General features: G+C 41.9%; 1 long non-coding RNA gene across 1 annotated transcript; it reads left to right on the top strand.

Annotated features, from left to right (window-relative positions):
* The first annotated feature begins 7,183 nt into the window (after positions 1 to 7,183).
* Positions 7,184 to 18,160, top strand: LOC132335435 (uncharacterized). Its single transcript, XR_009488664.1, has 3 exons — positions 7,184 to 7,337; positions 12,943 to 13,227; positions 15,662 to 18,160. It is a non-coding gene; the product is annotated as an uncharacterized LOC132335435 (long non-coding RNA).
* Positions 18,161 to 21,744: the final 3,584 nt, after the last annotated feature.

The raw sequence follows: 21,744 nt of genomic DNA, 5'->3' as shown, positions 1-21,744 counted from the left end.
ACATTCTTGGCTTTAGTCCCCGTGCCATTCCTGGGCTCTGCAGCTCACACCAAGCACCTGAGCTCAGCAGTGGCACCAAAGTGCTCCTTGCAAGGACTCACCAGGGAGGTTTCTGTCGGGAGGCATCAAAAGGAAACCTCCAACAGCACCAACAGGAAAATAGCTGATCTCCAGGCCTTTTTATTGCTTGTAAAACTTTATTGGAGGTAGAGAGAGCAGGGACAGATAATGCTTTCTCAGTGAAATCATGGAGCATTATCTTAGTGTCAAAACAAAATTGAGTTCATTTCTCCAAAGATTAACACTTGGTATCAGCTGCAGCAGTATCTAGCACCTCAAGGAGTTATTATTGGTTTCATTTTTTAGTTGAAGAATTCCCTTTTAAATAGAGTCTTCTGGAATTTACAGACCACCTCTGTCTGGAATGCTTGCACAGGAGTTATAAATAAAATTATTTGCTAAAAATGTTTCCTAGTACAAACAGACTAGGTTTACCAATGTAAACACAATATATGTATTCATGCATATTTTAAATTGGTTACTGTGGTTCTTTTACTATTTGCTTGAAAGACAACATGATGTGAGTGCATTATATATTTCTAACATTTTATTAGTGTGCAGAGGCAGTTAAAGACTGAGACATTAATGAAATGAAGAGTTTTAATTCTCTTTTCACTTATCTGTCCACAGACCCATCTAAGCAGCACCTTCCATTCATTAACATATTTCAGCCAGCCAGTAGTAGCTGGAGATGGAGAAGTTGTTTCACATCTGGGGAAAGCCCAGACTGGGCCAGAGGAACCATTCTGGGGGCAGTGAGCCCAGCTGGGGGCTGAACTGGATTCTCACAGCCCCAGGCCTGAGTGTCTCACAGAGCACATTGTGCCTGTGGCAGATGTGGAAGAGCTGATCACATCACTTGCAGATTGCTGCTATCTAAAACCAGGCCAAAATGCTTTGTCAGAGGAGTCCACATCTAACTAGATGTGACCCACATGGTTTTTCAATGTACAGAGCTGAAAATGGAGAGCTAAGGAAAAGAGATTTTTTTTTTTCACAAAAGAATGTCACACATGATTTCCTTAATTTACTGAAACCAGTTACATTAATTCCCATGGTTTTGTGAGGAGCTTTTCCTTTTTTTTTTAAATAAGAAAAATGTACAAAGATTAGCTGGGTTTCCTCTCTAACCTTATTAAGCTGAAGTTCTTGGAGAGCTAACAGTAGATGTACAATGTTCTGTTTTATCCTTTTTCATTATTTTTCCTCATGGCTTGCCTGCTTTAAGCCTGTACCTCCAAACTTCCAGAGGCTTTAAGAAGCATTTTTGGTTTTATTAAGGGGAAGCTATGCTGACTAAAGATAGATACAAATATTTATTATACATATATATATATAGAGGGAGAGAGAGTACACTCTGATATAGCCATGAGCAATTAGAAAATAAAAGCCTTAAAATAACAATCAGTACACTGAATAAATAATAGGCAGGACACTTTGCACAAGGTGTGGGATCATCTCCTGCTCATTGCCCAGTTGCCATCCCAGACCCCTCATTTTCATTTCAACCTCCACCCCCAACCACAGGGAGGTGCCTGCCCTGGGGTCTGTTACTTCCCTACATGGGAAAACTTCCAGCCAGTAGTTTTTGTCTTTTTCTCCCCTCATTAAGCAATGATCTTAAAAAAAAAAAAAAAAAATCCCTAAATTTACTTGCCTTGCACATACAATGAAAGAGCCAAAGATTTATTTCTGGTAGGAGCAGTGGGTACTGGAGGCAATGGAGCTTTGCTAGTTTTCATTAGCTGAGGAGCTGGCTTGATGAAATCACAGTGTTCATGCCAATAAAACTGAAAGGTAACCAGCTGTTTTATTCCAAATACTATGTGGGGTTTTTTTATTTTTCCTGGAGGAATTTTGCAATATGTGATTTGTATAAATTACTTTTACATGTAATTAGTATAGCAATAAATATTTTCTGAACTGCAACTCTTCTTCTAATTTTGGTTTTCTAGGCGAGTCTAGCCAAGTCATAGCAAAGACCACAGCATCAGAAGAAAGTTATTGCAACAAAGCTGGAATCAATGTCAATAAAATAATGCCAATATCATTTGTAGGAACAGAAACACACAGAAATTTCCTCCTACATCTTGAAAAATGTATTTATAAGAAACTTTAGTTTTCAAATTTTTTTTAAACATTGTATAAAGGATTTTTAAGGTAATACTGAAAACACTATCAGCTTAAGAAATCTGAGTCTGTTCCTTATATGAATAAAATTCATTCAGCACATACCGCATGCTTTACTGCACGAGCTCTAAATTGTCCCTTCATGATTTAAACAGGACAAAAGAGGCCCCAAAACAAACCAGAGCACTGCAAAGACTTCCCTGGACAGCACTTTCAAAACACCTTCACCTGTGAACATCCAATGCCTCATGTTTGAAGAGATTAAAATGTGTTTGTCCTTAAAAAATAATCTCTGGTGTGGCTTTGGATGAGCTCTCAGGCAGGGTGGCCCCATTGCTGAGTTTTGTGCTCAAACCCCACGAGGCACAGCTGAAGCTCCACGGATCCAAAGCAGGAGTCCACACATCAGGTAGGAGCCATCTGAAGCCTGAAAAATCACAACCCAAGGGATTTGTGCCAGTTTCTGATGTCCAAGCTCCCTTTGATCTCAGACTTCACTGATAAAAAATCTGTCAAACAGGATGGTTCTTTTTCTTTGAGCTAAATCTGAAAGAAAGGGGAAAAAAAAAAAAGTACCAATTTTGAATAATGGACAAAGACAGATGCAGAGAAAATATAAAAGGGCAAAGAAACAGTTTGTTTTCCAGAATCTTATGAAGACTTTTTGTGTGTAGAGATCTTCCTTTTTTCTTCTGTGCCATTAGAATCCATTAAACCAAGACCTCAGGATCTAAAAGCTGGAAGGAATTAGGCACTGACCAACACAAACCATCTTGCTGCAGTGTCTTTGGTGTCAGCAGCATTCACATTGATGCAAAGGGCCCACCAGAAGAGCTGATATGGTCAATAAGTCATAAACTAAAATACTTTCTTCTTTCATAACTGCTCCTTATGTTATGAATTTGCATTTTAATAAATCCCTAATTATTTATTTACTCAGTATTGTCCGTGGAATGCAATTTAAGGTGTTTTAACTGCATGTTTAATTGACTATGCATAATAACTGTTGGTGAAACACATGTAATTAGGAAGGCTGTAAAATGTGTACTAAACCTAAGTAATAGTCACTGTTGTATTTTAGGGCTCCTTTTAAGAAAGATTACAAAAGTAATTAAAAACTTAATCTAGTCTAATCACAAGAATTTCTATATTATGAAGGGCCTTCATTTGCAAAACAAAGGGAGAGTAAGACCTCCAAGAGCTGAATAATTCTGATCTCTGTTTGTGCCATTTTGCCTGTTTTCCATGGGACATTCCAATGGGCAGAGCTTGACTTGCCAGCCTGGACATCCCTCCTTAGCTGACTGTCCATGCTATTGTAGTCTTAATTCAACCTTTTAATCCTACCTGAAATGCACTTACTTGTGGTTGAGTTAATAATAATTGCCAGCTCCTTGGCATCACATACAGTCTACCTTAGTGCAGCTTTACTGTCTGGAAATTCCAGTTCCTGGCGTCAAGGGGCTCCAATCACTTCCACAATTTCTAGAAATAGCTGTGACCTGCTTTTTTGCACCATTTCCATCCTTTCAGGCTAAACCCGAGCTCCTAGAAACAGAACACCATTGAAGTGTGAGCTTTTTTAGTACCTGCTGCTTGGTAACTTCGTTTTTCCTATTTAATTACAGGTTTCATGTTTAGAGTACGAAGAAGGACATCTTGTAAAGGCACCTTTTCATCTGTGGACAGACCATAAAAATGTAGGTAGGGGCTTCTTTTCCACAGTGGTGTTCAGAAGGGCCACAGTGCTCTGTTATCAAGCAGACCTGTTTAGAAAAGAAAGGAAAAAAGGACCTGAAGTGCAACCAACTCCTACTTGGTTACCTCCAGCCAGACACCACTGGGTGGTGTGGGACCAAATGTCAAGCTAGACAAAGAAGGCAAGGACACAGTGAGTTAGGCTATTGTGGAGAGAGAGTAGGAATAAGAACAATGTGGACAATAGTGACATTTCTGTCAGTGCAGTGGGTGCAGCACACCCACTTGCCTAATCTGAAAATCTTGTGGGGTGCAAGCTCTCATAGCTGTCATTAAAACCCACTGCAGCATAGATGAGCCATTAGTGCTCTGATCGTTAATAACTGCAATTTTTGGAGTCAGTCTAGGTGAAAATAATTTAATTAAAATTGCCTTAATTAGTGTGATTATTGCACCAAATAAAGAGGGCAACACATTAATGCTTCTCTGAAGAATACTTTTTTACCTCTTCTCTTCTATTGAAAGATTTAGCATTTACTGACTCAGTAAATTACTGAGTCATTAATTTATGCTTGGGGGATGAGAAATTTATTTTCAGTAGAATTAAATCTACAACCTGATGATGTAAGGGACTCCTCATGAGATCACTTGTACTGTAAATCAATCAATTTCTTCCAGTTCAGGGCTTTGGAGCGCCAGCTAAACTTTCTTTTTTACAATGAGGGCAGAAGGACTGTTTATTTTTCTTCCAGATATGGTGGATGGTGCCTGCCCTAAGTCAGCTGAGGTGAGGAGCTGGGGAGGAGGTAAAATGAATATACAGGCTGGGGAAGCTAATAAAACCCCTTCTTTTGCAAAGGACCATGGACCACTTGGCAATAAGATCCCAAGTGCAGGAGGACAGGGAGATTCATACTTCAATCACACTGACTCTTTAAGAAATCATGTATTTATTTATTTATTTGTTTCATGGTATCCAAATAATCTTATTTAGCTTTGCACTGTAAAGGTATTTACCATACTAATCCCATTAGGCAGATAATATCCCTGCCAGAGTTCCTGAGGAAAGCTCATCAGCACTCCCATTGTTCCACTCCTCTTGACTGCTCTGGAGACAAGAGCCCATAGAATCAGATACTGAAATTTAAGACCAAATTAGATCCTCACACCTTTGCTCCAAAGCATCTTGGAAGTGTTAAACTACTCAGGTGCTTAATCTGATGACTCAGGGGAGTCTTGCTCTCCCTCAGCAGTGAGGCTTCACCTACAGCACAAATGCAGAACAAGCAGAGGATCTGCTTAAAACAGAGCTGTGACTGGGCTGGTGGGAAGAAGGTAAAGCAAGTAGAGTGGGTGGGATCTGTCTGCTTCAGATTTCCTCCCATCTGTAAAACAACATTGTTTCCATTTGTTCTTTCTGACAGCCTCTCAGAAGAGGACTCGGGAATTTAGAGAGAAAAATGAACGCGCTTGGAAAAAGCCAGACAAATTTGAGAACCTTTCTGTTCCCACAGACCTCTGTTTGCTGAGCAGATGCAGCCAAGACGAGCTTGGAGCAGCAGTGAAAGTGCTGGCTCATTACCCAGGTGCCTCTTAACACGTCTGTCAGCTCAGAGGAATAACACAGCTCTCCCTGCTTTCATGGATGTGGCCACAGGCTGATGGGCCAGGGGTCAGCTCTTTTGAAGTGCACACATATTTTGTGCTGTTGATTTTTTAGTAAATGCTCTTCTCTATTTCACATAAAACCCAACTGTGGTTTTTAGGGCCTATTTGAAGTGCTGTGTTGACGTGGGATTAGATGAGTCTTCAATTTTGATTAGCACCATTTTCATTCCATTGGCAGCTTTCATAATCTGCTGGTAAAATCATGCAAGAATTAGACTGGTCCTACATCGAGATCACATTTAAACCAAAAAGCCAAGTGGTCTCTGAGTTGCAGAATAAAAACTTGATACATATGGAACCCTCTGCAGGTCAAACAATAACTGGATGGGTATTTATTTCATCAAAGTCCTGAGGAAGGACCTGAGTGAAGGTAAAAAGTCTTTCCAGCTGAGAGCAGGGACAGAGCTGATGGTGCTGGTCTTGGTAGAGGAAAAGAAATTGGTTCCTCTGGATAAAGCCCAATTTTGAGTCAATGAAGTTAATCAAGAAAGCATCTAATCAGTTTAATGCCCTGTTGCTCATGAAGAAATAATTTAAAAAAAATCACTAAAGAAGATTTAAAAATTACAAACACTTTCCATCTTTCCCAGAACATCAGTTTCCCAGCAGGGTCAGAGCAGATATTTAGTCCTGCATTAATATTAGTAAAGACTCCTAGAAATACTGGGCCAGGGAAAAAAATAAGGTCAGGTGCTGATGGAGAATTTGGGGCAGCTGCTTCACAAACCATTTTGATACAGAGTGTTTTAGAGGGAGGATTGCAGGAGGTGGAGTGGGTGGCTTCAGCCCGGCTGTCTCTGAAATGCTCTGACATGACAGGGGCAGCTTGGTTCTGTTCACGATGGGAGATAAAATTAAAATTTTAACTACTACCTCAGCAAAGCCCCAATACCTCCTTCTCCTCAGAATCTCCTGTCTGATACACCTTGAAGGAGGAATCTCTTTGAAGGTCCATCAGTGAAGAAAGCTGTGGCAATTCTTATCGTGGCTGGACTCCGTTTTCAAGGCAAGGGAAATTCCAGTGAAACTTCAAGATCCATCAAGGTGGTTTAGCTCTTGTTCATCACGCTCCTGGCATCCAGGCTTGAAATTCTTAATGTGATTAGTGCAGTGGAAACGATTTTCATCCTGCTCAGCTTTACTCAGAGCCCCTGGTAAAGTGCAAGACCTGGTGGTCAGGAGGAGAGGGTTCACTAAAAGCTGCCCCTTTTCCAGCACTGGTGAGATGGCAGGGCTCTGTCCCCAGATGTTTTGTGGCACCTGAATGTCCCTTTGCTCCATGGCAAACAGAGCCACAACAATGACATCCATCCACAGCAGAAACCCTGAGAGGAGAGGACACAAAACTCCAGCTATTGTGGCAGGAGTGTGGACAGGCGGGAGGAATGCCTGCAAACACTCTGACACTGGAGTTCTGAGTAATTCCATTTTCCATAAGGACCCTGGCATCTGGTGTGTTATTAAGTAACTCAGCAGAGATCTGTTAAATGCATAACCTCCCTGCACAAAGGATACATTCTTTTCCTGGCTTTCTCCCTTTAACCCCTCCTTCCCTTTGATACCTGCGCGCTCCCCAGTTGCCAACCATGGTTTTGCCAACTCGCCTGAAACATTTCAGTGGGACAAATCCCCCTGTTTATTCCCTGCCATCCTCACGAGTTTACAGCCAGAACCTCCATTGCTTCCAGCCTGACATTTCCCTTTGCTTCCTGCAAATCCTTGGGCTTGTTTCATAAGGTGCACCAAGACATTCCACCAAGAGAGCAAACATCTGACAAAAGGTAAGGATTGAAGCTGGCCAGCCATGGCAGGTGACTGCAATAGTAGAAAAAGATTAGGCAGATGATAGGACTGAGCTGTGTTTTGTTCTCATTGGTGTATGATGGAGGACAGGGTAGAATTCAGACAAAATGTGAGATAACTGTTTTGAGGAAAATCATAGGGAATAATTGATATCAACTCAGTTTATTGAGTTTTTCTCATTAAATACTGTGGAAGATGCTAGAGGTGTCATTTTGACTTGGATTTCAGCAGGTCACAAGGGTTTATGGAGGGCTGGTTTCAGGAACATTGGTGTGGCCTCTCTGAGCACTATTGCAGCATAAAGTAGAGCACAGCCTTACCTAAAACTGAGCTTTCACTTTGGGCTGGGTTGAAAGCAAATGCTGAATGGATGATATTGATTTAGGATTAGCTTTGCCACAAAGATAAAAGCTCTTGCAGCCAGGATGGGTCAATTAGCATCAACCCAAGTATCCTCCAGCTAAAACCTCCCTTTACATGGAAAAAGAAGGATGCACAGGACCCTGGCTGACAGGGATAACTGAATCAGCACAGTCAGCAGTCAAGCACTTCTGGCCTCCTTAGCTTTTATTTATTTTTCTTTGCGACAAAGGAGAACTTTGATTTTATATTTGTAATTCCCAAAGCCTTGAGGACATGGTATTTACCATTAGGGTGAGAGAGAAAGAAAAGCTGTAGATCTCAGTGTGAACTGACCATGTGAAAGCAGCAGAGGAGCAGAAGTTGCCTGAGTGGCAGCTCAAAATTTGGTTTTTCCTGAGTCAGAGAAGGCAGGATGTGAACACTCAGCCCTTGTCTCGTCCTCTTCCTCACAGGAGGTAAAGCTGCTCTAATTGTCACGTGTTCATTGTGAGGAGGGAGGGTGCTATAGCTCTACAGTCAGTCAGCTGTAACAGTGACCCCAGGAGTGGAGCTGGCCTTGAATAATGCAATCATTTAGTACCTATCTTAATACAAATTCTGCTGATTTGGCTGGAGAAGAAAAAAAATTAAGGTCATTAACACAGAGTATAGGAAAAATAAAAGGAAGAAACTGCCTTTTGCAGCCCCATAATCTTTTCAGTTCCTACAACAACCAGTACTCACAGTGTTCGTAATAGTTATCTGGTCAAGTATTAAATTAATCAGAAAAAACCCCACAAAGTTAAATATATACCAGTTAACAGTGAAGGTCTGAATGTATCCAGTGAGGCAGGAAGGGAACAGTGCAATTTGTGTGGAGTGACTGGAAACAGCTTCCTCAGTGCCCTTGAGTGCTTTTCCACCAGCATGGCACATTTCCTTCATGAGCAATCTTGATTTACCCCATGTCTACAGCATCTTCTTCATTTTACCACAGTCCAGGGTTTTAATACTTCCATTTGCAAACCTCCAAAGTTTTTGGTATAAGTCTGTGGAAGTGAAAGAGATCCTTTTTACCCATTTCCCTAGGGTTTATATGTCTTCATCTCCCTTGACACTTGTTTTCATAGAATATTTGACTTTTTGTCACTTTCATGTGTGTTTCAGCTAATGTGGGAATCTCTGCATCCCACTCTAGGGAGACCCAGCTCCTGGGACTTTATCTTGACTAGAAATGATCATCTGGGTTATTCAGAAACCTTTCTGTAAATAACACACATATCTGCATAATTAGGGTCCCCCATGAATATGACATCCTGTGGCTTACAGTAAAGTATTAATTGATCTGTGACTTATTCTGAATTCCCACTGGAATGCAGTTTATATCCAATGAGCTTCTCTTTGGTTTTGACTCCCTGCATTATATGCAGATAAATTCATCACAATCAATGTTTCCTTCTGATGAAATATTAGAAATTTCCTCCTAATGAAATATTATCTTCAAAATCCATAGCAGGAATAGTAAGAAGTACCCAGGGAGCTTTGACCTGTACTCTCTTCTGCAGGGCATGTGTAATTTGCTCATTTAATAATGATTTTAAAATGTTTAAAATCTAAACAAAACAACAAGTTCCTGCTCTTGTATTCAGGTGTGACTTATCCATCTTTCATGATGAGACAGGCATAATAATTATATAAGCCCTTGGGCTTATTCATGAGCATTAAAGTGAATTATGACATGATCAGACTGCTAAGGAAAGCCACAGTTATTTTGCAGAAATGGGGCCAAATTCTTCTCCCCTGGAAGTGGTCATGATGCTACAGAAGTCAGCAGTTACCTTCCTGTGAGATTTGCTCTGTGCAGCCTAATGTAAACTTGGGATTTTGGCCCTGTCATGCTTGTACGCTCTGCTGCCAAGAAAACAGCCCAGAAACAGGATGATGATTTTTCAGTTTTACATTGCAAGTGCACCTCTAATGCTCTGTGAGGCAATGGGAACACAACAAGAGATGACTGGGATGCACATATTTAAAATATGTGTGGTTTCCAAAAGCACAGCATAAAGGGGAAAAGTGAGAGAATTCTACAGCTACAATAGTTTGACCAAAGATCAGAGAAGTCAATGGGAGTCTTTCCATTTTTCATTCAGTGAGATTTAGATCAGATCCCTTTGGGGACTCATAATGAAGTTTATTTCCATTATAAATATACAGTTGATATGTCAAATTTTACTACCATCATGAGAAAACGATTACACACAGAGTCACAGCCCAGCTGAAATTCACTTGAAAGAAAATTGCAGTAAGTTACTAGTGCCAAGTTTTAAAGGGAATGACATTTGACAAGAAAAACATTCATACTTCTTAGATACAATCACTAAATTGTATTTTTTCTGTGGTGATCAGTCTATTGCACTTATTAATGAGAAATCTGTCCTCAAAAATTGATCCTTACTGACCTTTTCCATATCTTCCTCCTGATCTGAGCAGATGACTTGACAGGAGGAAAAAAAAAATATATTTTTACACTAAAATAGCCAAATGTTGGCAGAGTTTGGATTGGTGCATGAGCTGCAACCAGTTAATTTTGAAGTAAATTTTTGGTTGTCTTTTTCAAATTAGCTCCTTTTTTTCCCTTCTAGTGAAGACAAAGCATTAGTGCAAAGGGAATAACTTTTTTATTATCATAAACTAGACAGTCTGACTTATGGCTTTCTTTCTCTGGGTGTTACCTTTATATTGACCATATCCTAATTTGGGATCAACCACAGCTTTTGTGAAGACCTCTGTACTTAAAAAATGAGCAAACTCAACCCAACATGTTATTAATTACACAGGAAATTGGTATGGAAAAGTCTTTGGCCATTTTTACATCAGAATCTATTCCTTCCTCTTTGAAAAATGAAGTGATCGACACACTTTTATCAAACACTCAAAACTCAGAATTTTCAACCATTCCTACTCATTATGAACATAATTTGGTTTTGGTGGGTGGAATTCTCATTAGTCTCTGAGCTGGCTGGCATGTTTTGATAACTGAAAAACAAAGTCAAAATCTCAGCAATGTGAAAGCAAGTTTGTTTATTTTCCCAAATGACCCTATTTAAATTCTCTCCCCAAATTAAAACTACTCTAATACATATTGGTAAGTTTCACATGCCCTGACTTTGAGGGATACCAGTCTTTCTGATTTTAAATCATTAAGCTCTCCCTGTATTTCATATTCTCCCATTACTGTAATCATTGACAGGTTGTAAAGAGGATGTAACAGACTGAAGTCTAAGAAAGAAATACAGCAAAGAGATGAAGGAGTGTTTTTTATCTGTCTGTCTCCTCAAGTCTTCAGATGGTGACTAGATGCCTACAGATAAGACTTTCCTTAATCAAGGAATTAGAGAATTCTGCAGTTAAATGACATTGAGTGAGTCATAGAGGAGATCAGATCATCTTCAGTTGTTAGAATTTGCATCCCTCTGAATCCAGATAATAATTTTCCAGGAGTCAAAGACCACATCTTTCTAAATCAGTTATTTTGGTGGGAAGAGGAGCTTCAGGGCTCCTGTGTGTCATTTTCAAAGGTCCTAAATGTTGGAGCTAACCCAGGGCAATGCGACAGAAGCCACTGGCTGAAATTCTGTCTCCAGTGAGCCCAAGGGGGAGTCTGAATTCAGTGTGGCCATGTTACCACCCAGGGTGTCAGTGGGAACACTGCCAGTCTAAACCAAGGGAAAGCAACATATTTAACCCCAGGAAGCAAAATAGAAAAAATATTCCAGTCCCCAGTCCTTCATCTCCCCAGAGAGCCTCCCCCCCCAAGCCAGAGGGATGGAGAGTGCCATCAGATTTACAGGTCTGTCAAGGTGAGAGGTGTTTGGGGCAAGTCTCAGCAGAAGACATCTGTGAGGCTGGGAGGTCTTTTTCTAATACATAAAATGGGCTGCTAAGTGTAGGAAATGGGGGCTACAGCCATGAGCTACAAAGGCAGTGAGAAATTGCACAAATTGGAGAAAACAAAGTTCATCAATGGGCTCACAAAATCACAGAATGGTTGAGGTTGGAAGGGGGCTCTGGAGGTCACCATGTCCAACCCAGCTCACTTAGGCTGCCCAGGGCTGTGTGCAGCCAGCTCCATTTCACAGAGACATCCAAGGGCACACTCCAGCCTTCACCACCACCATTCAGGGATGATCCCATCAGACCTTTCCTCCAGGAGCAGACTCTTCCCCAGCTCACTCAGTTCTGCTGTTTCTCATTCATTAATGGATCTCCCATGAGGAATTTCTTGATGTGCAGGTAGCTCATAAACCCATGGTTTTTATGGGAGTCAGGGCAGAGCTTAATTCTGGTTACAGGAAACAGGAGGAACAAGGGCAGACTTCTGAGCTGTTTTATTGTAATTTAAGCAGGCTTCTAAGATACAAGGAGCTGGCAGCAATGTCAGAGGTTACAAGGAGTTTCCATACAATTGCAAATCCATATTTCTCCATCCTTATGCACAGTGTGGGAGAAGAGCAGCCAGGGGTAAGTGGCAGAACCAGGAGGAGGGAGAGAGCTGTTAGCTGCCTCTGCTTTGTTTCTCCCCCTTATCAGATCTTAACTTTGCAGCAGCAGCTTCCACAACAAACTCCTTTCCAGCCCGACTCCCTAGAGATGGGAAGTTTCAGACACAGGAGAGCAGCTAAGGAGGCAGAGGAGCAGCTTTTTCAGGCTGCAGCAAAATGTGTGGGATCCCTCCATGGCCCAGCTCAGTTTCCTTTGCCTGCAAGCCTGACAGGCTCCCCAAGGAGATAGAATATTTGGTTAATGGTTAATTTGTCATTTGTTATTGGGTGAAGCCTGACAAACATTAAGACTGCACTGTGATTCTTTGATGGTCTGTGTTTTTTTTTTTTTTTTCTAATTGGTCAAGATTTTCTCTGCTGGATATGTATTTCAAACTGCAAAAGAAATCAATACCCTAACCAATTATTTCATTCTTGTAGACATCCCAAAGGATGTCACTGAATGAACTGAAGTAATTGGGGCCATACTGTGACATAACACAGCACAATTGCTCTACTGAGATTGTTCCAGTTTTGCATCCACTTATGTACCACCACAGAAACCTGTCCACTGTTCATATTTTAAATTGTTATTTTAATTTTTTTTTTTTTTTGCTTGATACCAGCTTTTCCATCATTTTAGATGATCTTTCCTGTTTTAATCCATCCTGGATACAATTATCTGTTCTTTTCCTTGCAGTTCCCAGGGCAGATGGAAGAAAATGGGCATCAGTTTGGAATGTCTGTGCCAGGAAATTTATAATAATGCCGTCATTCTTAAGACAACTCTGCAGCAGCAGGCTCAGACAGCTACAAAGTGGAGCACATGCATGGATTTGTCATCCTGTCTTACTCTTAAACAACATTGGCTTCTTTGTCAATTGTGAGGAAACAGGGGGAAAGCCCCTTGGAGATGAGCCACACGTTTATTTGTTCCTGAGCTCTGATAGCAATGTTGGCTGCAACACAATCCTTTTTTTTAGAGGTGAGCATCTTGTGCAACTTGCTTAGAAAAGTCAACAGATGTGTTTGACAAATGCACTTTCTTGCCACAAGTTGACTTGTGACACCCAAGGGCAGGATGTGTGTGACAGCAGAAATCCAGTGTTCCAGACAGACCAGGAGTGCTGCTACCTGCTCCCTACATCCCCACTTCTGCTGTGGAAAAAAGCCATGGACCATGGTAATGATCTGTGGGCAGAAGTGCCCTAGCACACCACTGGCACAGAGTGAAACAAACCTTGAGGAAGAGGAGAGCAGAAACTTCCTTTTCTGCTCTTCTGCACCAATGCCCACCCATCCATGGTGGTGGACATCTCATGTTTCTATTCAAACTAATGATTTAGTGAGGCTGTGTCTTTTAGCAAGCTCAGCTGAGTGGGGTGGGTCCTTCTGAGAGGGGACACTCTGCTCCACCTCCTCCTTTTTCACAATACTCAGAACATGAAGAGATTCACCTTGTCTCATGGACAAGTACATACAGACTCTGTGGACCTAAAGTCCTACTGGTTCCCACAGCATCTCTTTCCAGAGTGCCAGTGGGAAGAAAGAGCCTTCAGAGTTGTAGATTTTTCAGTGTTTCATCCTTCATCAAATATTTGGGGGATATAATGAAAATATTTATTTCTAACTGCAAAGGGGGATGCTTTTTCCTGGTAGATGCTCTGATTCTCAGGCCCTGTGAAAGAAACAAAGTCCAGTGCTGGATTTAGGTGGTTGCATTCCCCATCCTTACCTGTGCCAGAGGCTGGGCCATCCACAAAGAGTTTAAGTCTGGTCACAAGGGCACACAAGCAGCACTGAGGAGCTGTACTTGCACTGAGACAGATACACAGCCTACCCAAGCACTTCACAGGGGGGATGGTAATATTTTTAATGCCTCCCAGCAAGCACATGTTAAGAGGTTTGGTAAGCCAATATGAATTCTGAAATGTACAGACACATCTGTGTCAACCCCTAAAGAGAAAGTGCCTCTGAAGCACTCCAGTAAAACACCTGCAGCCTGTGTGACTTTTGTGTTGCCTTTGGATAAACACATGCTCCCTTGTGAGAGCAGCCTTGCTGGTTAAATTAATGTACTTGCAGATCATGGAGTATGGAAATGACTACTGGTAATATTAGTGCTGCAAGTCCTGATGGCAAAACACATTTCCTTTAAAAATGGAATGTCACAACTGATGGATGACACCTGATTGAGTGACACACTTCCACACATGTGCATTAGCACATGCTTTCCTCAAAGTAGAACTTCATTTTAAGGAAAATCTCTACAAGGGAAGGGAAGGAGATACACCCCTTCCTTTTTGGTGCATTAAGAAGGTTTGAGAATTCCCCACTCTCCTACTTGTTTCTTGAATTTCAGCTCCCTTTAAAGTCAAAAGTAACACTGAATGTCCATTTCCAGCACTCCTGTATCAAGGGAGGGTTCTCTTGCTGTTGCTTTTCACCACAGATGTCCCCAGCAAGAGTGCCCAGAGCTACCAGAGAACCCTGTAAAGCAGCTGAGGCCAATTGCCAACATTTAGGCATAATTCAAGCCATCTCATCCTAAAAAAGAGCCCAGAATAAACTGCATCAACTGCTGCTTCTTCCTGTCCTGGACCCCCACAGCAAAGTGTTGCTGGAACAGAGTCTGTGGTGCTCCAGAGCTCCCTCCCACTCAGCTGGTCTGAGCCTCCCTCTAATAGATTAAAATTAACAATGATGATAGGGAATTAATAGCTAACTAATTAAGGTTTAGAAAGACCAGCAAAATCATCCCAGGCTAAGAAGCTTTCCACAGCTTAGGTTTGAAGAAAAGTTGACACATGAGCAATGTTTAGGTTCTAATCCTTCAGTATCCCATGCTCAGTCTCAGTGAGAGGAACATACGTCTGCATCTCTCTTCTCTTCTGGATTTTTTAGCTCTCCTCATTAATCTTGTGCTTTCCCTTGGGCGAGTCCAGCTCTGTTACCATTCAGCCTCAAGGCTGGGACCCTGGAAAATATCTCCTGAATTTTCAACAAGTGTTTGTCTCCCTCATCACAGCTCTTATTCCTCTCTTCCCTTAGGAAACATAACTCATTAAAGATCAAGAAGAGCTTAACTCAAATATAGGTTTTATTTATAGAATTTCCCCTTTCCCTCCCTCCCCATCTCCCCTTCACTTTTCTCAGTGTATTTTACTTTCACCAGCTGCACTATCCTCTCAAAAACAACTTTCCAGCTCTGTAGCTCCATCAATGTTAAAGGAGCTATCCTGCATTCACAGGAAGAGTAAAGATCCCAGGTTTATGCTTCTTTATCCTTTAACCAGCAAAAGCTACAATTTACAGGTTCTGCAATCTTTCAAGCTTTCCTTAATAAGGGGTACTTATCCTTGTCACAAAAAGGTAACCTTAGGATTATACAAGAATAAAACTTTTGTCTTTTCTTCCAGGTGTCCATATGTCTGCAACAGGGAATCTGGCCAGCTCACAGAAACTTCCTCTCCTCCAAGAACTGCATACTGAGGCAAATTCCCAGCTTATTAAAAAATAGTTGCATTATTTTGCCATCTTGTTTATTCTGCAATTCCACTGTATTCTTCCTCTCTCTCTCTCTCTCTTATTTTTTTTAATTATGCCACTGGCTTTTGGAGGGGGAAACAAAGGAAATGGAATAGAAAAAAAAGCCAAGAAATTTTAAAATATATCTTTATTTTGGACTGTGTGTCACTTCCAAACTTCTGTAGGAATTGATAGAAACATCCCAATATTCAGATGCTATTTGTCCTGTGAAGAGCTGTTTGCATGAGGAAGTACACAGAAGCTTCCAAAAAACCCTTAAAGATCTTAAAGTATGTTATAAAGCTTCTCTTCAGCTTCTGACAGAGTGCCTTAACTTCACTGCTGCTGCAGTCTTTTCCAAAGTAAATGAAATCAGAACTGGAATGGCTAAAACTTGAGTAACACTGTCCCAGAGTTTAATGTGGTCCAAACACTCAATTTCAAAGTTCAGCTTAGTTGTTTTAGTTTTCCTGAATGATTCCTAAGACAACTCTTCAATTCAGTGGTGTATTTTCTTTGGTTGTTTGGTTTCTTTTTTTTACCCCATCTTATAACTTCCTAGATTTTGAAGGTAAAAGTTGTGTTGAGATCCAGGAAACTGCTCCTTCAAAATAAAGGAAAATGTTTTGGTCTGTGGCTTCTTTCGTGAAGACACAAAACTGACCATAACAACATCTTTTTAGTTATCCTTCATCCTTCATTACTTTTGAAGGAAAGGCTTGGCAGAATTCCTTATATCCTTTCTTCTTTGAATGCTATAAAAGTATTATAGTTTTTTTTTTCCTTAATGTACACTTGTGAAAAAATTGAAAAGACACACACACACAAAAAAAAAATTAAAAAAAAAATTTGAAAAGTGCAATGTTTGCTGGTGAATCACCCAAATGGCACCCAGACTCCAACACAGCATTGTTGCGTAGCTGTTTGCAACTTCGCTTAATTGAATTTTGCAATGCAGTTTCTCAATGCCACTTTGTGAGGCTTCCTTTGTACGAATCCAGTTCCTTAGTATTTAAGAACCCCAGCTAGGCTTTGGAGAGGAGGGTTTCAGCTCTGCCTGCTCCTGGCTTTCCACCATCTCTCTCTGCTCCGCGCCGCTGGCGGAGCGACCGCGCGGCTCATCGCGGGGCACGGATGGAGGGCTGGATTGCACCTCCCTGTCCTGACACCTTTTTACCCTTTGACATCACAGAGAAAACCACCAGACAGCCCCGTTCAGTCACCCACAGCCCCTGGTGCCTCCTCAGTGCTCAGTGCTCACGGTTTTAACGCGGCCTCTGCGCTTCTCCTGCCCTGCCACGGCAGAGCCGCGAAGTCTCCGGCTCTCCGGCACAAATGGCGCTGTTTTGGTAAACTCCTCAAACTTTTCAACCCTCCTGCCAGGCTGGGATGCTGAGAGCTGGGAAGAGCTCTTTGTGCCTTAATGGCTTGAGTGGGTCCAGCGTAGGGCTGGGAGTACAAGTGTTTATGGAAGGATGAAAAGCAAAAATAAAAAAAACAGGGTTTTATGGAGGAAGGTATGATGTCACCCGGACCACAGCCTATTTCTGGAACTAAGCTGTGAAACCCATGATACATTTTGACACATAAATGTTGCCAAGGAAAACTGATAATATAATTGTTAATACGGTCACAGCCAACTGTTTTTCAGATAAGGAGTTAAACTCTTCCATGCAATACAGTCCTTGTGGAACGCAGCACCTAGTCATTCCATGCTTTCATTGGCTCTGGGATTACTTATATCATATTTAAATAAAAGGACTAGATTATTGGGTACCATAAGAACAATGCATTGCTTATGGGCTTGCAGCGTTTATCTTAAGTCAATACAAAAGTTTTGAGTTCTAAAGCCTGTGTCAAGGGCAGTGAAACAAGGGCCACATTCAGTGAACTAGTGATTTGTTTATTTCTTAATGCACATTTAAGTATCTTATTTTGGGGACTCAGATGTACTTAGATGACTCAGTTAAATACAGCTTAATTTAAAAAAATTGTGTCTGTGTGAGGAACCAAATCTGATAGAAAATATTAAAAGTTATTATGTGCAATTTGTTCTAGATAAGGGTAATGATCAAACAACTTCCTCATCTCTGCCACAGCACAATTTCCCCTGAGATAGAGGTGCATTTTTGCATCCTTCATATGAGCTTTGTTCCTGGGAGCTTGACAGGGCTCCACAATGTAATTATAGAGTTATTAGGAGTAAGTAATACCAGAAAAGAAGAGATACCTTATAAGTGCAGATATGGAAGGGAAGGGATAGGCTCAGATATGAAACAGAGAGAGACACTGTAGCCCAGAGACATGAAAACTGCTCAGAGGGGCTCAGGACACAAAGGCAAAGACTGACAGCCAGGACTCAAGGTGTGCAGGGAACAAGTGGAGCTCTGAAGGGTGAAGTCTGGGCATGAGAAACAAGAAGAACATCTCTGCCACCTGCAAAAATGCAGGCAGGCCAGAGTTTAAAAGATGTTTAGGTGATCACTTCAGAGTTTCAGAGAACCAGAAGTCTCCCTGAGTCTTAGACTCTTATGCTCTCCTCAAAAGCTTATAATGTCCTTTTTTTCCTTATTTACAGGCAGACACTCTTAAGTATAAGATTATAAAATGGTGTTTTTATTATAAATCAATACTTTCTACTCCTTAAATTCTGAAATTTCTGATTGCAATGAAATAAAATGAATTTTTTATCCTGGTTTGTAGTGGATCCCTGCAGTTCATTTGCAGCTATGGCCAATTTACTCTCTTATAGAAAGAAAAATAGGTCTCTGGTTGAGTCTTTCCTTCAAATACAGAATAACATCTCTTTACTGCTGACCTTCCCCCCTCCCAGTGTGAGAATGGACTGAGTGAATTTGGCCACGAACCTGCTGTGCTCCTGACTTTGATGGTGTCTGAAGGTCCATGAACAATTCAGTGGGGAGTGATTTGTGCTGGTGCTCTTTCCATTTCCCCAAAATCAGCTTTCCTGCCATGATGTGATGCTGTGCTGTGCTGTCCCTGGAGTGGGGTGCAGGGTCATTGGAGGCTGGGTCTCCATGTCCAGACCCCGTCTGGTGGTGTCTGTGCAGAGCTGCCTTGGCTGTGATGTTTTCCCAGCTGCTTTCTTGGCCTCCAGGAGCAGCTCTTGGTGTTCAAGTGTCTGTAGCACACGATCTCCCCACGGTGGGAAGCGTGATGGTGTGACCAGTGAGCTCCATCAGATGGTGCTGAATGTAGTTAAGGAAAATAACATCTGAGAAAGGATCACTTCTACCTCCTTGAGCCCAGTCCTTTCTGCCAGAAATTCCCTTCCCAGGCGTCTCTTCAGATTGCCCAGCAATGCCTGCAGGGCAGCTTGTCTCTGACTTCCCCTGCTTAGTAGATCATATCACACCATTTTACTAAACAAGCAGAAAAGTTTGACTAGCAGAAAAGTTTGGAGTCTGCTCTCCGATTCCCTGCCTTGAGCCAGAGTTTCAAATTGTTTTTCCAATGTACACTGATTTATCTTTTCCTTCCTCAAGTAGCAATTTCCCAAATAATGGGTCAGGGCTGAGTGGCAGCATGGAAAAGGATGACCAGAAGATGTTTTTGTATATTATTCCTCCTTTCTGAAGACAGGACATGAATTCCAGAGGACTGAGGACTGCTGCCAGCTCAGCATCAGCTCAGTCCCGACCTTCACTGCGTGTCGTTTGCCCAAGAGCAGCAGAGTGCAGCCTTGCCTGCTGGAGCTTGGATTTCTGTGTAATTGCTTCCCATGTTACTGATTTTACAAGGTCAAATTACACACCCTGGCTTCAGCAGGGACCTTTCCACTGGCACAGTGCCAATCTGGTGGCCATGTGTCTCCCATTCAATAAAGCCCAGGGGACCAACTCACCCACCCATGTTCTTGGGCCTCCACCTCCTCTCTTTGGAGAACTCCTAGTCTAGGAGATTAATTGAGGTCTTCAAGTGTTGAGCCTACAGGAAATGCAAAGACTTGGGCAGAAGTTAGGCCAGATGAAGACAGAACTTATTAGAGGGAGCAGGGCATGGTCATTTGGAAAGATGTAGTTATATATATATTGGGTGAGGAGGTTTAGCTGGGGACAACGCAGATAATCCTGCGATGTAGAGATGGAAAATTTGCATTTATACCCTGAACATCAACTGTTCCTGCCAGTTGTGGGAATTGTAACACTTGTGAGAAACAGGTGCTTGCTCACTCCAGTGTTCACAGAGCTCTCTTCCCCACAAACCCTTCAGTTTGCAGAGAAAAAGCTGTTTGTACATAAAGAACTGTTACGCATGTTTCAGATTCTTAATGTCTATGAAGATTCAATTACCCAGTAAAGGAGGAAAAAGAAAAAAAAAATATCATGAGTATCATGTGACCAATTCATTTAAGAAATTATATGGCCCCTCAGCACTTGGGGGTCTGTGTGTAGCTGGCCCTGCTATGCTTGTTTTCCTCTCGTTCCTGACCTCTTTGTACAGATGGGGACTGAGAAGTGAAAAGATGAAACACCGTGTGACAGCCAGGCAGGGAAACTGTGGCTGAGTCATGGAGAAACTCACATTTCCCAAGGATTAAGCACTGAAAGCCATCTGTAGGTGACAGAGGAACCAGGCAGGGAAAACCCCAGCCGTCTGCAGAAAGCCAGAGATAAGGGAAACATCTTAAGGACTGGTGTAAAGGTAGAGTGAACCGGTCTCACTGTGTGATTAAATGATTCCCATCAGCCACGGTGTCACAAACAGAAAACATGTGGGCATTGCTGCCATTCCTCAGCCCTCAGCAGCCTGCTCTCCTCAGTACTTCTTGAGAGTCCCACCTCTCTCTGAGGCACTTGCAGAATTCACAAAATCAGCAGGAATTCAGGTTGGTCACATTTGCCTTGTGAATTATGACAGGTAATGAATGCTAGGGAAAAAAATAGGAAGGCAAAGGTATAATAAAGCAATCCCAAATATTAGTCTGGCATCTCCCTTTGCTCCCTCTCTCTTGAGATATCACATGGTCAGCGTGGCAGATGGCACCATGGACTCAGCACCACCACCAGGAGGGTGGGAGCTGCTGGCAGCAGCAGCTGTTTCCAGGGTGGGATTTGTCTTGGATGGAAAGAGTGTCTGTCTTGACAGGGTCTGATCTGTGGGACACGGCTCTCCACCACCCCCACATCTCCATCCTACACCTGTGCCAAGAGCCAATTCCATCACTTACGTGTCCACAACCTAAAAACCAGGTGGGGGCCACAAGCAAGGAGGAGACAGAAGTGTGGGTGGAGCTGGAGGAAGATGGATAGCACTGAAGACCAAAATAGTGTTGCTGAACCCGTTAGCAAAAATAAACTAATTATCTTTGCCCAAACCACCATTAGTAAAGTGGTTACCACCAGGCAGTCCCAAAAGAAGTGATTTCTTTGGGACAGCAAGGTCAGGCCATGTGTTGGTGGGGGACACTGCTGACCTGAGGCTTCTTCCCAGGTCTCACCCACAATCCAGACAGAAATCTCTTCCTCCACGTGTTAGGGCAGATTCCAGCACTTCATTTCAAAGGCAATGCCAGCTGAGAGCAGGTTTCTGTTCCATGGTAGTGTGGGGATCATGATGCTTTCTTGTGGCTGTAGATGGTGACGGAGAAAATAATTCGATAAGTCTGCAGAATGTTTTTATTGTCATGTCAACAAAATATTTTCTGCCTCCACAGACTGTGGAAGTACTTAGCATGCAGCATCCATCCAGTTTTGGAAAACACTTGAAAACCACCGACAGAATCTCACTATTCCTTTTTTTAGCTCCATAATGAAAAAGCAAACAAGAAATATGCTGATTCCCAAAATGAACTAATTTTTTTTTTCTGAAGCAATTTAATTTTTTAGCTTTGATCTGATACCAGAACCCAAAGGACTTACTTGCTATTTCTAAATAATGAGTCTAATGTTTATGCTCTGAGCCTGAACTTTTCTGGTTTTGGAAAAAATGTGACTTTACATAAAAGTCCTTT

This window comes from Haemorhous mexicanus, chromosome 17 (genome assembly GCF_027477595.1).
Source record: "Haemorhous mexicanus isolate bHaeMex1 chromosome 17, bHaeMex1.pri, whole genome shotgun sequence".
Lineage (NCBI taxonomy): Eukaryota > Metazoa > Chordata > Aves > Passeriformes > Fringillidae > Haemorhous > Haemorhous mexicanus.
This window is presented reverse-complemented; position numbering and strand designations above follow the sequence as displayed.